Source organism: Mustela nivalis, assembly GCF_964662115.1.
Source record: "Mustela nivalis genome assembly, chromosome: 7".
NCBI lineage: Eukaryota > Metazoa > Chordata > Mammalia > Carnivora > Mustelidae > Mustela > Mustela nivalis.
The window spans coordinates 15,606,250-15,619,113 of NC_139026.1; the positions used below are offsets into that span (position 1 = coordinate 15,606,250).

Sequence of the window (12,864 nt, forward strand, 5' to 3'; positions counted from 1 at the left end):
AGAGGTTAAGTAACTTATGCAAGGTCACACAGCACACAACTCTCAGAACTCAGAATAAAGATCTCTGATCCAGTGTCTGTATTCTTTACACTTTGTAGATGAGAGCGAGAGAAAGAGAAAGAAAGAAAGGAAGAAATTAGAACATAGAGGAAAGAAGATACCTCAAGTTCAGACCCTCTTGGGACAGAGAAAAGCGCTATTCCACTGTTCCTCCACAGATGTTTCATATTTATGGATGTGAAACCAAACAATTTGACTATAAAAAGGAGTGGAGAAGGGAGAAAGGCACACAGAGAAATGAAAAGGCAGGAAATGAGAAAGGAAAAAGGAGAGAAAGTTGCTTCTCAGGGATCCTACCTCACCAACTCCCGCACCTAGGCTCTCAGAGCCAGCGAAGCATGGATCAGCAGGTTAAGATTCTAGGGCAAGAAGGCTCCCAAGTAGTGCTTGAGGTTATGCGTATTTTGGAGCAGACATATTGGGTAGGGTTCTGAGGCCCACTGGCAGCTTCCCTGTCGAGAATACCAGGGCAAGCTTCTAAAACTTTGAGCCCTCAGGGTGTTGGAGCATCATTAATTGCTTGGAAGACGTGATTGGGAATAACAAAAAGGATTAATGAGCCCATCTTTTGAAAAGTAAGAAAAATCCCTGGCAGGGCTGAGTCCCCTCTCTCAAGATTAGGTCATGTACCAACAAACACAAAGCACAGCTCCAGTTTACTGCAACCCACCGATCGGAAACCTTCGATTCCTGAGCCCCTGTGCCGTCCTCCCCATGAAGCAGAAAAGGCAAAGCCTTCAAAAATAATAATAATAATAATAATAATAATAATAATTCGTGTTAGAGATCTATCCAAAGACCCTATTTGGGGGAATGTACAACATCAAATCGGACAGGATTACAGCTGAAAGAGACCCCAGAAGTGTTTCTTGTACAACCCCTCATCTTAGAGACAGGGAAAAGAAGTGTCTTGCACATGATCTTACTGGCTGGCCGTCCAGTCCTCCTTCTAGCGCATTCTATGCCACTCTGCTCTGTGTCTGCAGTGGTCCCACAGCTCTGTGAAAGAGTGAAAACTCTGACCCACACCCATGTAGCTCCACACTGTATAAAACATCACCTCCACTGATTTTGTCAGCCCCCTCAAGAGGTAAAGGGGCTGATAGGAAAGGACTGCGTCCTCATTTGTCTTGGCAAGTGTTCTGGGTGCAGAGCCTAACATGTAGCAGGCCCCAGAGAATGGAGGTTGAATTAACAAAACTGCTGTCTTGACTAAGCATTGGAGCTAAGGGCTTGACCTCCATCTGCTGTCTCCACATCACCTGTGAGGTCAACCCTGTTACTACCCTCCATTCACAAAAAGAAAAACTGAGGCTTGAGACAATTCAGTGACCTACAGGGTTCCCAGCTCTCCTTAGAAGTGCCAAACCAAGATTTAAGTCCAGGAAGTTGGAATCCAGATTCTACTTTCCTAATACTCTACAACTTTTCTCTCCTTCTTTGTCTCCAGCAAATGAACAAATGTCCATTTGGCAAATGAGAACCAGAAGGCCGAGGAACTTGCCTGAGGGTGCACAGCAAGTCAGGCATGAAGTGAGGTCTCTAAGCCAGTCCTTCAGCCGCAAGCCTAGTGTCCCTCCCTCCAACCCTAGCCATCTGTACCTTAGCTTCTCAGGGAGGGAATCAGCTGAATTGCACACCATACAGTGGCTTTAGTAGGAGCATCCAAGAATCCGCTTCTGGAATGGAAATGGTGGTTGTACCTCAAAGACCTCAGCTTTTGAAGGTGGACGTGCCAGACTGAGTTCTGGACACCTGGCCTAGAGCTGGCTGACTTGGAGGTTCATCTTGTTATGCATCAGCTACTTCTCAGGACCAAGGAGGTAGTCCTACCTCTCTTAAGAATTCTGGTATGACTTCCTTGCTGCAATTTATTAGGATAGAGAATACTCCAGATACACACAAACCCTATTATCTGAGACTCAATATAGCATGGTGTTTATCAAGGACTACCACTTCCCAGATGGTCGACTTACATCTTTCTACCTTAGGTTTCCTTATCTACCAACAGAGATAACAATAAAGCCTAACTCCCCCGGCTGTTGCGAAAGCTACATGAGCTGTTGCATGAGAACCATGGAGGGCAGCACCTGATACACACGTTCCATGTGCATTAGCTGCTGGATACCTTCCATTCAGGTAGACAGAAGCTGTAGTTTATCTCTGTAAAGATCTCAAATTTCGTGGCTTTCATGTTACAGATACCTAAGGAAGGAAGGAGAAGCTCCTTGGAAGTGAGGAAGGGGAATGAGACGGGAGAGGTGTGCAGAGAAACCAAGAGACAGCTTTCACACCCCAGGCTCACAAGCCTGGCTGATGGGGCTATAGAGACACTGGACATGCACCGGGTTGCTTCGCGGTGCCCCGCCACAAAGTGAGGCTCAGAGTTTGGAAGGAGGTTTTCTAGGGAGAAGGACTCTGCAAAAATACCTCAGTTCCTTCCTGAGAGCAGCTGGGCTGACACAGGCAATGGGGGAGAGCGTTGTAGAATTTTCCCAGTAGCTGAGCAGGCACTGGCCCGTGAAAAGCAGAGAGGAGGTCACAGAGTGACCTTGGGGGCTTTGAGGTCTGCCCCACCACCAGGCAGGGGAGGAACATTGAGGTGGTAGACATTTGGACTGCAGTTGAAGATACTGAGCTAATGCACAGATTTATTAGTGGACCTGTCACAACACAGGTGCCCCATAAACAATAGAAAGGCCCGGAAGATTTTCTATGAGGAGGGCTGAAAGTATTTTGATTGACTCTGAATCATGAAAAAAATTTTCATCAGGGTCATGTCCTCTGGGTAATTGAGGCTGCGCTGTGAATTTGAGAGATTTTCATTCATTTGAGGGGAAACCAAGGAAGGTATAACATTTCTTTTCTGTAGCCCAAGTTGACACACTGAACATTTTTAAGCATGAGAGAAGTTGGAATCAGCAAAGGGCATTTTGACAGCACTGAAATTTATGTCTGGTTGGGAGGAGATAGTACCCCACACTTTTTAAACAGTTTCGGTCAGAGGGAAAAAATGTAAAATTGGTCCCTAGCTAATGAGGCCTGATCTTCCTTTTATGGCGCTCTAGTATGCAATTAAGGTTAGCTTCATGTAAACTGCCAGCACGCTCAGACTTTTAACAGCCTTATGTATGTCAGGAAGGAAAATAAATAGTCCCCTGTTTGTGCTTTATGCGGGGGAATTATTGAGATAAACAGCTTGGGCCTGACAGGTGTGACTTCTTGCGGCTTAACGTGATGGATTTGCCAATGGCAGCTGGAGCTGATAGCACCAAACTGTTGATGGAAATAAAACATGGTGGAGATTCTGACAGTTATATAAGTACAAGAGCCAGGCAGGGTCTGACTTTTGATTGCGAGGCCCTCAGCCTTTCGGTGTCTGGGGTGTGGGAGGAACTGGAACACAGAGACAGGAGAGACTCATCTACAGAGTACGTGGAGCCCTAGAACTCGAGGAAGTGAGAGATGGGGACCCGTGGGGGTCTAGAAAGTTCTAGCCCGGCTGTTCAGGAGTGACCCCCAGGTCTCCCACCCGGGCTATTTCCGCTGTTCTAAACTTCTTTCTAAGTACCCAGCAGGATCACGAGCAGGTGGACAATGATGTGAAACCTGCATTCGGTCCCATGTCGGCCACTACCTCCTTGCCCCTGGTTACCCCCTCCTGGAATCTCCATTGTAACCCCCATTCTTCACCACCACTAGAATTTCCCAAAATGAAGATATGAGCATGTCTCACACCTTCTCCCCTGCTTACAATCCTTTGACGACTCCCCTCTGCTCTCAGGATAAGTTTGTCACATTTGCTTGTAAGGACGGTCACAAACCTGACCCATGCCTTCTTCTCCAGCTTCACAATCCCCGTGCCCCACCCACCCAATCCCTATAGTCCAGTCATTCCGAATCATCTGGTCTTTCCCCAGATGTAGGGTTGCCAGATAAAAGACGTGGTGCTGGGTTAAATGCAAATTTCACAAAGACAATGACTGACTTTTAGTTTAAGTGTATCCCAGGTATATTTGGGACATACTTAATGTAATATATTATTCATTGTTTATCTGACATTCACATTTAACTAGAAAATATCCCTTTTTATTTGCTAAATCTGACATAAATCTGGCATCCCTAGTCCAGCTGGATCCTGATTTCCCTTACCTCTGGGCCTTTTAAAAATGTACCAACCTGGGGCACCTGGGTGGCTCAGTGGGTTAAGCCTCTGCCTTCGGCTCAGGTCATGATCCCGGGGTCCTGGGATTAAGCCCCGCATTGGGCTCTCTGCTCAGCGGGGAGCCTGCTTCCCTTCCTTTCTCTCTGTCTGCCTCTCTGCCTACTGTGATCTCTCTCTGTCAAATAAATAAATAAAAATCTTTTTTAAAAACATGTACCAACCTGGAGCACCTGGGTTGCTCAGTCAGCAAGTGTCCAACTCTTCATTTCAGCTCAGATCTCGATCTCAGAGTCATGAGTTCAGGCCCCATGTTGGGCTCCATGCTGGGTTATTAAAAAAAAAAAAAATTATCACCCTTTAGCTACAACACCAAACTTTTCCCTCTGTCACTGTTTGGCTAATTCACTGAGTTAAGGACACCAAAACTACATGTTCACTTTCATATTGTACCATTTTTGCTGGGCTGTGGCTACCAAGTCAGTAACTATATTTCTAAGCTCCCTACATCTGGGCAGTTTGGTGGTGGGGAGGTGGGCTGTGACTAGATCTTACCTCTAGAATGTGAGAATAAACATGCATGTCACTTCTGGCCCAATGTGGCTAAGAAGCAAGTGTACCTTTTCCTTCCTATTTTCTCACCTGACAACTGCAAGTAGAGGACTCCAAATCCTAGGAGATGGTGGAACTGCCAGATGGAAGGAGTCTGGATCCTTGAATCACAATGATGAAGGTCACCCAGAGACCAATCACACTGGCAATTCTGTGAATGAGAAGCAAACTTCCATCTTGTTATCACTCAAGTGTGGGGGTTTGTTTGTTACAGCAGCTAGCATCATCTTGGCTAATCTGCCCATCATTTCGGTCTTGGCATTGATATCTCTCCCTCATAAATGATTCCTCAAACTGGGTTAGTGGACCTCTTAATGTGCTCCCATAGCATACCATCCATCCTTACTTTGTCAGTAACACCTACCATGTGGTATTGTAAGAGACTCTACTTGTCTGGATAGATTTCCTACTGGACCAAATGTTTCTTGGAGGTAAGGACAATAATTGTTTTGGCCACAGTTACATCTGCAAAGCATAACATTGTCAAATGAACAACTAAGTAGTGTCTCTTTGATTGTATTGGGTCTGCTTCCTGATTTTTAAAAGTGAAGTGGCAGATAAGTGATTTCTAAAATTCCTCCAAAACATGTAATTCAGGAATTATGAATATAACTGAAGAAGAAATCTATGGGTTTTGCTTTCCCAGGACCCTATTTTCTATTGGGGGGTAGAAAACCATTCCCATGGTTCTGGTGAGCTGGGAATCTTTGGGATTCATGGCACCGAGCCCCAACCTTTCATTACCACAGAAGAAGGTCGGTGGCCTGGAAGGAACACTGGTGTTCCATCCTCCTACAACAGTGATTGGTCAGAGACAGGACCAAGAGCCAATCCAGATTCTTCCCTTGGTTTATATATACATGTTGGAACACAGAAGCTATTTTTTCTACTGGAGATTCTACTATTTTTTTCTACTGGGGATGTGCATGGGGGCCTCTTCATAGCAATCTGCTCCATTATTAGAGAGTGTGTCTGTAAAATGAAACTAACACACAAAGGAAATCAGAGCAAGAATGAAGGAAAAAATAGAACCCCGATATCATTTTCTAAGTTCCTGAATCTAGCCGTGCCTGAAGCCAACCACCTCTGGACTTCCTTCCCACTTGTGTGAGCCAATAAACACTGATTTTGGCTTAAGCCAAATCTTAGATTTTGTCACTTACTTCCAGAAAAGTGCCGACAAATGTAAAAATAGTAGTTTTTGTGGGTTTAAAGTACAATATAACCAGAATCATACACTCTTTTGCATAAAGTAGGTATAAGTTATATAAAACAAAGTTTACTGCATTGATTAGGATGAACTAACAATAGACAAAATGAGTGTTCTCACATTTAACACAAAAAGTGAAGAATGTGTCTATACTATTCTCTAAAAGGAAAGTACTTAGAAAAACATTTTTAAGGAGTGTCTGGGTGTGCAGTCGGTTAAGCGCCCGACTCTTGGTTTTGATTCAGGGTCGGGATCTACGGGTCATGAGATCAAGCCCCGCATCAGCCTCAGCACTCAGGGAAGAGTCTACTTTAGACTCCCTCTTCCTCTGCCTCTCCCCCCTCAAATAAACAAGTAAATCTTCAAAAAAAAAGAAAAATAGAAAAGCTTTTAAAATTCAGTTTCATTCTATAAGAACAAACCTAAAAAATAGTTAAACCATGTAATTTTAAAGATTTGGAGAGCTTCTGTCAATAGGCACTTGTTCTTTCCTTATTTTCATGCAGTAGTGGAGGAAGATCATTTTCAAGCAAACTGTCTGATGACTAGCTGTAGGGAAACCACATTGAGGCAGCTGCCAGCTTATAATAATGCCTTGGTAACCAAATCTATGCCCTCCCTGCCCCCAGGGCTGCCAAATGACCCAGGAATAGACATACCTTACCAAGCCAGGGTAATCACCTTCTGTCTACCTGTAGCGTAAAGCTTAGACAGAGACACAGACAGAATTGAGGTACCGGGTCCCATGAAGAACCCATTCAAGAGAGAAGGAACATAAACCTTGCTTCCGTATTTCAGAGGAAGTGCTTGTTTCTGCTTTTCTGATTCTGGATTGTCTATTTACTCCACCATCCCTGTGAGCTTCCCAACATCTGTTTCCAGAACAGTTTTCTGTGATTAGACAGCATTGGGTTTTTTACTGACAATTAAAGAAACTTCACTGATTCACTTGGAGTGAGACAGGAGTACAATTTTTAAAGTGGGTATCAGATATCATTTCTCCTGGGGTCCATCAACCATGCCCTGCTGCCAGCATCCCACTCCTGAATGAGCCACTCCTTTGCCCTCCGCCATGTTGAGGGACAGCCCCCTCTTACCATCGCCAACATTCTGAAACTCAAACCCCCAACTGGCCTCAAACATGGAAAACTTTCCAGAGTTGCAACTTGTTACATCATTCGAAACAGTTACGCAGAGTAGTTTATTTAGCAATTTTGTTGTGCTTTCCCCCTTCTCAAATTTGTCTGCTCCAGGGTAGGATTTTAGTTTGGCCTTTATGTCCTCCAAAATTTTATGTTTTTCATAAAACAAACAAACAAACAAACTCTTACAGGGAAATTAACTAGAAGCAGCTTTAAAATATCAGTTTGTTCTTGCTTCTAGCCTTCAAGATTCAGAGCTACTAGAAGTCAGAGTCCCGGTAGCCCGTTTGCATGGAAAACCTGATTTGCATTCCTGTCTTGGAACACCAAGCATTAAGACAGGCACACCTGGGTTTCTTGCTTCTTTCTTTTCTTTCAAGGTTGTTTCCCTCCCTTGAGAATCTGGTACCTTCTTTGACACATCTAGACTCCTCTGCAGGTTATAGGACACCAAGAATCATCTTGATCTATTGTTCCTCTCCAAACTCTATCAATAATTCAAAATCAAAGAGAATAATCCAGAAGAGAAATAAATGCTTCTCTTTGTCTCTAGAATCCTTTCTAGGCATCTGGTGCTCCTCACACAGCTGAGATGGACAGGCCGTCTGCTACAGGCAAATAGGAAACAGGCCTCCATTCAGGTGGTCTGCTGCTTGGTGTTCATTGTAGGCCAATGAGCAATAACAGCTGTCCAGCAAGGAGGCCGACACACTCCTGGTGTAGACAATGCAAAGAAGTCCTACCCTAAGGCTGCCAGCATGCTATGACGTCTTCCTACAACATCACTCAACTGGCTGCCAAGAGGGAGAAGGGACTGTCTTTCTTCACTGAGTAGGTCACATTGAGTTGGCCAAAAAAAACCATTCAAAGGCCGTGTCCACACTTGGACAGTCATCCTAGCTGAAGAGCCAATCTTTCTGTAAATAAGAAATCTCACTCAGGCAGCCTGGGGTTTGGAAAAGAAAAGGAAACAATGACTGGTTGGTTGACTGACTGCCAGAATGTGCCCCAAAACTATACTGGGGAAAGAGTGGGGGCAGCAGCTCCTCGGCTCCACCAAATACTTGGAAATCACTTCATATTTTGAGTCTCTTTCCTTACTGTAAATTGGAAGGCTGAATAGGATCTTGGAGACACAGAATACTGGAGAATGACTGGTGAGCTGACCTAGTCCTTCACATTGCAGACACTCCAGTAAACTGAGGCTGATTCATATGTCCAGAAAGTGTTTCTTGAGGCCTGTGATGTGCCAGGTAAAGTGAGCAATGCTAGGGATAAAACAAAAGTACCTGAAGCCTCTCCCTTCAAGGTGTTTCCAGTACATTAGGGAAGGGGAGAGATCTGGATTGAGTCATCAGTCAGATAAATATTTAACACAAAGTGAGGAGTTCTGTGAAGAGGGACTTACTGTTCTAAGAACATATTTCAGATGAACCTGACCAAGTCAGCAACTATATAGGGAAATCCTTTCCGTTCTAAGAACTGAAGGAAGGATAGTCTTTAATGAAATAAACAGTGGGTAGGATGGGGGTGGGGGGAGAAAGAGTCAGAAAGAAAGCATAAGCAAAGGCCCTGAGGCAGGAGGTAGCAGGAGACATTCAGAAACATGACAGCAGCTAGGGTATAGTGGGCCAGAACAGAGAAAGATAGGCAGACACTGGAGCAAAATGAGACCAGAGAGGAGGCAGAAGTCAGTCCAGCAGGGCTGGGAAGCATTTGTCTGGTAGGCAAAACTCTAAGATGGTGTACAAGATACCCATGCCCTGCAATCCCCTCCCTTTGAGTCAAGGTAGACAAGACCTGTGACTACAATGGGATAGCACTCTATAATTATGTTACATTTAATAGCGAGGGGGTTTTGCAGATGTAACTAAGATTATTAATCAGTTGTCCTTGAGTTAATCAAAAGGGAGATGGTCCTGGGAAGGCCTGATGTGATCAGGTGAGTTCTTAAAAGGAACAAGCGGCTGCAGCAGACACTGTCCTGGCGGCCTTCTGGAAAGCAACTGGCCATGTTGTGAGCTGCCTATGTTGTGAGAGGGCTCCCTGTGGCCCGGTCTTGAGGGCAGCCTCTAGGAACAAAGAGTAATCCTCAGACAACAACCAGCAAGAAAATGGGGGCCTCTGTCCTCTAACCTCAAGTCAATGAGTTCTGTCAACTACCTGCATGAGTTGGGAAGAAGATCCTGAGGGTTAGGTGAGGCCACAGCCCAAGCCAACCCCTTGATTTCTGCCCTGTGAAACCCTGAATGGTGAACCCAGTCACCCTACACTCAGACTTCTCACCTGCAGAAGGTGAGCTAGTAAATGGGTAATATGTCCCCAAGGCAGTGGCAATTTGTTATATTTAAACAGAAGTTAATATAAGTCTTTAAGATTTTGCTATTTACCTTTAGAGCATTAGGATGTCATTGAAGAATTTTAAGGAGAGTACAGAAAGGGATAACAGAATCACATTGGGTTTCTGAAGATCCTTTGGGCTGCTGTATGAGAATGAATTGGAAAGACAAGAGCTCAGGAAGGAGACAACAGATGAAGGTGGTCCTGGTGGTGGGAACGGTGTTGACCATGAGGGCAGGCAGATGGAAAAGATAGCCAGATAGGAAGAGAAGAAAACCCTCAGACTCTTATCTTTATAGATTTATACTGAAATGTTTGCTTCAAAATAATCTAGAGGGTGGGTGGGAGTAGAAATGAAGCAAAATTTGTCATGTTTTAATAATTTCTCAATTAATAAGTACATTGGGTTTCCTATACAATAATCTCTATTTTGTGCCTATACAAATGTATCAGTTTTAAGCTAAAATGTATACACAGTGAAACACAAAAAATCTTAGGGACACAGTGGGAGAAATTTTGACACGAGCATAGACTCTCATGACCCACACTCCCTCTCACTCCAGAAAGCTCCCTCCACCTCCATCCCGCTATTCTCAGCCTTCTATCCAGAGGCAACTACTGCTCTTCTGATGTCTATCGTCATAGGTTAGGGTTGCCTATTTGAGAGCTCATATGATCAGAATCACATGACAGAGTCTCTTCTGCATTTTGTGAGATTCACCTCGGTACTGTTGTCTCCTATTAGCAGCTGATTCCTTATTATTACTTTTTATTCTATTGTAGGAATATCTTAGTTTGTTTAATTATTCTATTGATAGATGGACAGATGGGTTATTCCTTATTTAAGCAATTATGAATAAAGCTGCTATGAAATATACTTGTGCAAGTTTTAGTTTCTCTTGGGTGGGTTTTCTGGTAAATGTGTGTCTCATTTTATAATAAACCAATAAACAGGTTTCCAAAGTGGATGTGACTTTTCACTCTCTCACCAGCAAAGAGGTTCAATTGTTTCTTCTAGAGCACCAGGAGAATGCAGGGAAGGGAAGAAAGGGTTTCCCTTTGTGGTGGCCCCACTGTCACAGCCAGAGACCTCCTGATGTCCTCTACTCAGAGACAGGGCAACATGGCTGTGTGGGGACTTGTCAGAAGAGTGGGGAGAGTGTCGCTTTGCACCGGGGCCCTGGAAAACAAGAAAGGGTAAACAGATATAACAAAATTCCTAGGGACAGTGTAAAGACCCATCAGTGGTTTTTTGCTCTGAATTCAGGGTGCCACACTGCCTTGTTATGTCATTTTTTTCCCCCAGAAGTACACACATCACTTGAATTTTGGCACAAAGAAACTAAATGTTTAGATTCACCCAGAATCTGGTGAGATATGTAGCCGAGATGAAAAACAGAGGGACAGAAGAGTGATGGAAATGCAGGCCAAGGCACATTCAATGGCTGAGTGCTTTGTGAGTAAGGAGTCACCTTGAGATTGTAGGTGCCAGATGCCAGCAATAATGGGGGGGCTAAACAAAAGGGACATTTTTTTCTGACTTACATAAAAGAAGTTGGTAACAGCTGCATATCTCGTGTCCTTGGTGCGTGTCATCACGATGAAAAGGAGCACACGCGAGTAGACACTTTTCTGGAGGGCAGAATTGACCTCAACTGAATAAAGGTCATATGTGAAAAGCTCAGCTACTATCAGACTCAGTGATGAAAAACTGCCAGCTTTTCCTTTAAGATCAAAAACAAAGAAAGATGCCCACTCTTGCCACTTCTGTGCAGCATAGGCCTGGTAGTCCTAGCCAGAGCAGTTAGGAAAAAACAAAAAAGTAAAAGTCATCTAAATCAGAAGGGAAGAAGCAAAATTATCTCTTTTTTGTAGATGATATGTAGATTTCATATATAGGAAATCCTACACCCACATGAAAATGGCTATCACTAAGAAACCAATATAATGACGTTGCAGAATACAAAATCAGTACACCAAAATTAGTTGTGTGTTCTATACTCTAACAACAGCAGAGGAAATTAAGAAAATGATCCCATTTAGGATAGCATCAAAACGAATAACGTGAGAGTAAACTTGACAAAAGACATAAAGGTCTTATGCACTGAAAACTGTAAGACGCTAATGAGGGAAACTAAAGAAGACATAAATAAATGGAAAGACGTCCCCTGCTCATGGATTAGGAGAGGAAATATTCTTAAATTTCCTATTACCCAAAGCACTCTACAGAGTCAATGTAATCCCCCTTATGTATCAAAATTTAAATGTATTTTTGATACCAAAGTTCCCCATTTTAGAATTTATCCTATAGAGATAATCACACAAGCACATAAAGATGTATGATCACCATAGAATGTTTTAGAATGGGGAGAAATTACGAACAATCTACATGTCCATTACAACGGAATAACACATTAACACATAGTTATTAACATGTTTACGAAGTTCGTCATCAACATATTAAAATGTTCACAGCAAATTAATGATAAAGTAGCAATTACAGAATATAGTGTACAGTACACTTCTTTAAATGCAATATCTCTATAGGAACATTGGGTGGATGTGCCAATATTCCTATACAGAGATATTAAATTTATCATCCACCCAATTCCTGAAACTCTGGGATTTCTTCCTTTTAATTTTCCATGATTTCTACACTTTTTTGATAGGGAAAAAGAACTTGTTTTGGAATAAAGCAAAAAAACAAAACAAAAAAAAGATACAGCAGCTTCATTTTGGAGCAAGCACACGAGTGAGTGAACAAGAGGAATGACCTACGCAAGGTGCATACCTGGAATGCGGTTCTCGGGAAGAAAAGCCCTGTAAAGTAACGGTGCATTAACTTTGTCATGGTGCTAAGGAGACTACTGGTGAGATTGGCCAGATCTTGAATCACCTACCTTTCCTCCGGCTCCACTCACCTCTGCCCGAGTTCAGCTTCAAGTTCCCCATTTGTAGAACAGGAGTTTTCTTTAGTAACCTGCCTGTAATCACAGAGATAACAGGTGGAAAACCCCTGAACTTGAGCCAGTGTAACCTACCGGGGGCTATGCATAGCCAGTCCCTTAGACAGCCCTGACTCTGCCCAGGAGAGCTGACGAACCTCACTCTGGCTCCCTCCCTCAAACTCTAACACATTTCTAACACAGCCCCTGAAGACTTTGCTGCAATTCTATCTTGGTTATCAGCCTTTCCCTTTAAACTTATTCTGTCACATATGGCTATTTACGTCGAAATTAATCAAAATTAAATAACGTTTAAAAATTCGGTACTCCAGTCACACCTGCTGCTTTCCCAACACTCTGAGGCCATGCACACAGAGAGTGGCTGCTGTATTG

The 12,864-nt window shown here is 43.5% G+C and overlaps 1 long non-coding RNA gene across 1 annotated transcript; it reads right to left on the reverse strand.

Moving 5' to 3' along the window:
* Positions 1–8,292: 8,292 nt before the first annotated feature.
* LOC309868377 lies at positions 8,293–12,584 on the reverse strand. The gene is made up of 3 exons (XR_014313665.1): positions 12,427–12,584; positions 10,516–10,706; positions 8,293–8,454 (listed from the first exon to the last, which is right to left on the reverse strand). It is a non-coding gene; the product is annotated as an uncharacterized lncRNA (long non-coding RNA).
* Positions 12,585–12,864: the final 280 nt, after the last annotated feature.